Raw genomic sequence first — 6,000 nt, 5'->3', positions numbered from 1 at the left:
ATGTCGATCTTGTTGGTTCAGGCAAGGCTTATTTACATGTGAAACAGCTCTGTAAAAAAAAAAAAAAAAAGTGGCTGTGTTGATCTCCTCCTTTCCCCCCAACAACTATGAATAAGTGATTCACAAGCATACAGAAGATACTATATTTTCCGTAGAGCATGGTGTGGGATGTGCTAGCAGTGCAATCTGAGGAATCTTGCTCTGTTATACGCACTATGGACGGAGCTTCAGGCTGTGGTTAAGCCAGTGCGTTATATGAACCCTAGCGGTGGTTGCAAATAGCTTCTCACAGGGATTACACCGATTATTAAACGCCCATAGAATACAATACAGGCATATAATGAAGGGATGTGAGATCCAACCTGTGACCCATTTCATACAGCATGTTTCATATAACATCGCTATCCTTTGAAAGAATTGAACTCTTCCAAAGGCAAAGACACCCCAAAGATGACACTTAACGGCAAAAATATGCCCTTTTGCTCTCATAATAACTCTTAATACATCTCTGAAAGTAAAGGTTGGCTTTATTGGTAATAACAGGCCTATTAAAAGCTATAAATTAGCAATACACATATCCAGTTCATTATTAAGCCTTGTTTGGATGCAATTACAGCCTTTCTACTGGATTTTTTTTTTTTTTCAATTCATCCTCTAGGTTTGTATGGATGCCTGTGCTGGGTGACAGCACTGTAGAAAAGTAATTAATTCCTGGAAGGTTTTTCCCATAAGGGAGGTTTCTATTGATGCTGAAGCAACCATACTGCTCATCTGTATTTCTCACTGAAACCCTGCAGTAATGCTGCCACCTATGGAAAATTTCACAGACCTGACCTTTGCAATCTGGCGAATACATTTGCAGCTGTGAAAACAGGAATTGGACATGTACCTCTGATCTGCTGATAAAACTCTGTATTTTTTACTGGATCTTTGTTAATCTAGACATGAGGTGGCTCAAATTCTCTTCCTTCCAAATAAATTAGTTTTGAAATTGAAATTGGTTCCGGAAATTGGTCCTTAAAACAATATTTTTGCTTGACAGTGGTTCTTCAAGGCCCTGATGCAAAATATCACTGCCCCATTACACTAAGTGCTGTAAAAACATCAGAAAGAGCTGGGCAGCACTTCCAGCCCCCATCTTTCCTGACACATCTGAGGAAGGTATCAGGAAAAATTCCTTCTTCAGGGATATACCTTACTTGCTGGATGTATATAATATGTTTGCTTTGTATGTACCTGATGGGGCAGTTCACATGGCACTGCAGACTGCAGCGAGGCCTTGCCCTGTAACTTGGTGCCATTTTGTGTGTCAGAGTTGAAACCTGACAGGGATGTGGTGTATTAGGTACGGGAAGAGGCCACATTTTAGGACTGAGGAGTAAGGGTGACGTGCTAGGCCGTCGCTGCAGGCTCTACAGTTGAAAAGCATGTTTTGACATTACTGCCCATTTCCCACCCTGGGACCTGCAACGCACAAGACAAGATGCTGAAAATATGCCTCTTCCTCCTGAGGGGGTGCAGTGGGAACCAACCCCAAGCGCTGGAGGTAGGGCTATGCCTGCGAGTGCCTTTTCCTCAGAAGAAAGCACAGCTTGTGGCTGCCACCCCCCTCCCCCCATTTTTGGTGGGTTTTTTTCTTTTTTGTGAGGAAAAAGTGAGTAATATATTTATGTTACTCTTGTGTTGTGCGTGGGGAAAAGTAGCTTTAAAGGCTGTGAGGGGAGGGAGGGAAAATTTACCTCAGGTGTGAGTTGCTTCAGCTGTCTTCACTGAGCTGCTGATTGGTGGGCGGAGCCCTGAGGGGCTGCAGAACCTTCCAGAACCAGGCAGGGCGGTCCCTGGCTGCTGAGGTAAACTGTTCTCTTTGCTTGAGCTGCAGTCCTGGCTGCCTGGGGTGGTCTTTCCTGTTAAAAATCAACCCTAGGAGGGTGTTTTCCAGGTAGGAGACTATTAAATTTGTTGTGGTGGGGTGTGTTGCTTGAAGTTTTTTTCTGTGGTTGTAGCTGACTCTTGCTGGTTTGCAGCCTGTGATCCTGCCTAAATGGTGGTGTTTTCTGGTGGGCTTTTGCCGTGGTTTGGGAAGGGCTGTGCTGGGGCTAGGCTGCCCCTTCTTTTTTGTAATAATAGCTCCTTTGTCCCTTTTTGTGGTGTTACGTGTAGTAGGATTGCCAGTTCAGTTGGGTTTATTATAATTGGTATAGTGGTGAAATAATCAGTAGTGAAGGGTTTTCCAGAGTGTTAGTATAGATGTCTTGATAGGGCACCAAGGCCTGCAGGAAGAGGAGTTTGTTCATAAATATTCACAAGTGTTCTGGTTCTCTGGTTTAGCTTGATCTTTTTCTCAGTACATATGACAAATGTAAGATACTTTTATTAAAGAAAAATAGTCTACAGGTAGGGCTGTAGCTACTGTACCTTGTGTTTTTATCTATTTAAATCTAAACTATTATTCCATTGTGCATAAACCATCACTTCTACATGTTTTTCCTGTTTGTGGTGTCCCGTCCCCACCTGCTTCCTTTCTAGCTAGTGTGATAGTGCTAGGAGAGAGGGTGTTGTGCTAGAGTAGTTTTGAGACTTAGATTAACATCAGTGGGTTATGTCTCTTGCTCTGTCCATGCCAAACAGAAGGAAGGGTGTTATTACACAGAGAATTAAGGTGTAAAGGTAGCACAGTTGTAGCATGGTCTTCTCTGACAGAGGGTACAGGATTTCAGCTGCTCTGTGGAGATGTAGTAGACACAGTGGACTCCAGAGTGTGAAGTTCTTTGTTTTGTTTTAACCCAGTTCTTGCTTTTTCAAACCAAATCTGGTCTACTTGCATTTTCTTGGGGAGGGATTTCTAGATTTAATTTTTTATGTGAGCAATCTCAACACTCCAGTTCTTGTCTTCTTGTCTGAGCATGCGTAGATGATGGGGGGTGGTAGAGAGGAAAATGGAGGTATGAAATTATTACTTAAGATATGTAATGATATCTTTTTTGGACACCCTGTTGGAGGAGCAATATGTATTGGGGCCTTAATCCTGCAAACTGTTTCAAGTTTCCTGAATTAGCTATTCAACAGCTTGTGCTTTGGCAGCTGTTCAGCTCATCTGTGGAGTGCTATCACTTTAAGCACAGGAGGCAGTGTGAGGAGGAACACAGGGAAGTCCAATCTGGTATAAATGAGGGCATTACTGTTGCACTGTATAGTAGCAAGGAGCAAAGATTCAAATACTCAGGTGATGCTTGTAAGACAAGGTTCAGCAATCACCATCATGGGCTTTTGTGGCAGCTTAAATTCTGGCACTCAGTTGCTTCAGACAAGATTGGGCTTGCAACACTTGTTTTATGTACTTGCTGTTGTTAGGTGATTTGTGCAAATCCTTTTAAACTTATTTCCTTTTCTCTTTCCATCCCTCAAAAGAAAATAAAGAGACTTAGATATTTACAGTCATTGCAGACACTTAAAAAATGCAGGGTAAAAACTATAGAGTCTGAACTGTACCTAATTGAATATGCTGCAGTATGGCTGTGACCTAATTATGTCTGATTTCTAAGTGTATTCCAAGGCGGGTAGTTGTCCCATATGTTTCACTTTTGCACACTGAAATATTTTAAGCAAGTTGTTTATTGAGACATGTATCTAAAAATCTAATGTGTTATACAGAAATGTTACAATAATTAATGTCTCCTTCTTATAATAAGGCATAACAAGTTGGTTTGTAAAGTAATTACTCTTTTTCTTAGCCTTTCATTAGAAGGCATTAAAGACTTATCCAGACGGAGTAGTTTCTGTTTAAAAACATAATGATCTAAGCTACCCTATATTAATGCATCATCTGAGACTCTCAAACAAGCATCAGGGCCCTGCAGAGCCATGGGATATGAAGGTGGTTAGCAAAGATGGGCAATGTCTTGTCACGTTTTCAGTATAGCATCAAGCACATGCAAGAGGTGTCCAAATAAAAAGCAGCTAAGTGGTCGTAGTTGGTTGTTGCTGGGAATATTTCCCTGTGTTATGTGTGTGCAGCGCCAAGCACAAGAGATTTCTTGTTCCTGGCACTGCAGTGTAATGATTCTAGATTAGAAAAAGTCAGAATGAGCTGTTGTATTGATTTTTAATTTGGGGCTGCTGTGAATTACAGAAACTTTCTCCTGCATTAAGCTCTTAAGTTCTGACTAGCATACTTCTCTGGAGGGTGTTGGAAAAGATAGCCCCTGAAAGCAAGGATGGAATGAGCATCAATGTCTTCCTACCTTGATGAGTCTTATCCTTACTGTTGAGGTAAGAAAATGTTTTTTTAATGCTTGCTGCAAGGACTGTGTGAGGGATGAGTGTGGAATTTCCAAGTGTGTCAGATAATCTGTCTGGTCTTGGTGTGCAGACAGCTGTGGAGGAGTTGGAGGCTGGATAAGGCTCTTTTGGCTTTGAACGGGATGTATCTATTTCTCTTTGGAATGGAGAAAGGTGTGTTTCTGGAGAGGAGGTGTTATGGGTCTGAATGGTTTGAACACTGCATGGTGCCCTCTGATCATAGCGTCTGTTTTTTTACCTCAGTAAGAAGCAGCAGCATGTGCCACTACATTTGAACAGAAGTGGTAGACTTGGACCACATGCTGAGCAGATCTCACTGACCATATATTGCATGCAGCTGCACGCTGAGGCCTGGACTGTATTCTGTAGTGTGCAAAATTTATGATCCTACTGCTTGTCACAAAATTCTGCACTGATTCCCAGAGCATCTGCTTCTGACCTGATATCTGGGGTGCTGGCAAGACTTAAAAACATGTTTTCTTTTGAATGTCTTCCCTTTTAACTCTGGTTCAGGGGCAGGCCCAAGGCAAGCAAGTCATATGCCCTGGATCTTGAAGGGGGCCTTTGCTTCTCTCCCCAGCAAAATAGAAGCACCAGTCTGAAAGCCTTGGTGGGGTAGTTCGTGATTTTCCTCTGGGAAAAATTATGTGTCTGTAAGGGACCACAGTAACACTGGGAGTGAAACCTGGTTGATTGCAACAAGAATTATTTCACAAAAAAGATTTGACCTATCTCGTGGGTTATCATGTAGCAAGACAAGTAGTTAGTGAATGTGAAGACATATGCTAGCAAGTCAATGTCTTTTCAGCCCAAGGATTGTACACTTTGTTTAGCTGTGGTGTGTGATGAAGTAGTAGAGCAGGAGTTTTCAGAGACTGTAATCTGAATTCATGCACTGTTTTTGCATCTAAGGGGTCTGAGGCCAACGCTTCTGTGCTCTTAGTTTTGTGTGAATTGGACGCCTTTTTGGTGAATTCGTTACTACTAGAGATTTGGGCTTTTTTTTTATTATTATTATTGCCAAGTCCTCAAACACATAATCCAAGATGTGGTCTCTTCTTCCCCACCCCTACCCCCCGAGGTTTAAATACACCTAGAAATATTAAAAATGTAAGCATATAGCAAAAGTCAGACTTACTGTTATCTGCGTTGCATTTGATAAAGCATTTCCTTCTGACTACTTGTTCTGTTGGATATTTACAATGTTTGCAAATGAAATTCAAGCCCTATGCCATAAGGTTAACTTTTTCCCCACAAATGTTTTTTATGCTAATAACTGCACAAATGCATGTTGGTGATGAGGCTCCTATTGTGTTAAGTGTACTATGAATGCTGTAAAGAGGCTATGGTGTTTGTAATTTAGATTAAGAGGCTTAAATATAGTGTGTGAATGTAGCAAATGCTAGTGGGATTTGGGAGAAAGATTTTATGGGCTAAAACTTTCAAAAGGAACCCAAGGGAAGAGGGTGCTCAAATGCCTATAGAAATGGGACCCTAGAGTTTATCTGAGTAAGAAAAGTGACAGGAATGACTCTGTAACTGTTCTTAATCACTCCCAAAGCAGATGTTTCCAGTCCAGAAATCCTGGTTTGTCTTGATCTGCTTTGGAGAAAATGAGAACAGTTGTAAAATGGCTGATTCTGTAATAAAACATTCCAGTCATCCTTCTCCATAGAGTGTATCCTTTGTTACTTCACTAGC

This window comes from Accipiter gentilis, chromosome 28 (assembly GCF_929443795.1).
Source record: "Accipiter gentilis chromosome 28, bAccGen1.1, whole genome shotgun sequence".
Lineage (NCBI taxonomy): Eukaryota > Metazoa > Chordata > Aves > Accipitriformes > Accipitridae > Astur > Astur gentilis.
The sequence above is the reverse complement of the archived record's forward strand: the minus strand, read 5'-3'. Positions refer to the sequence as shown.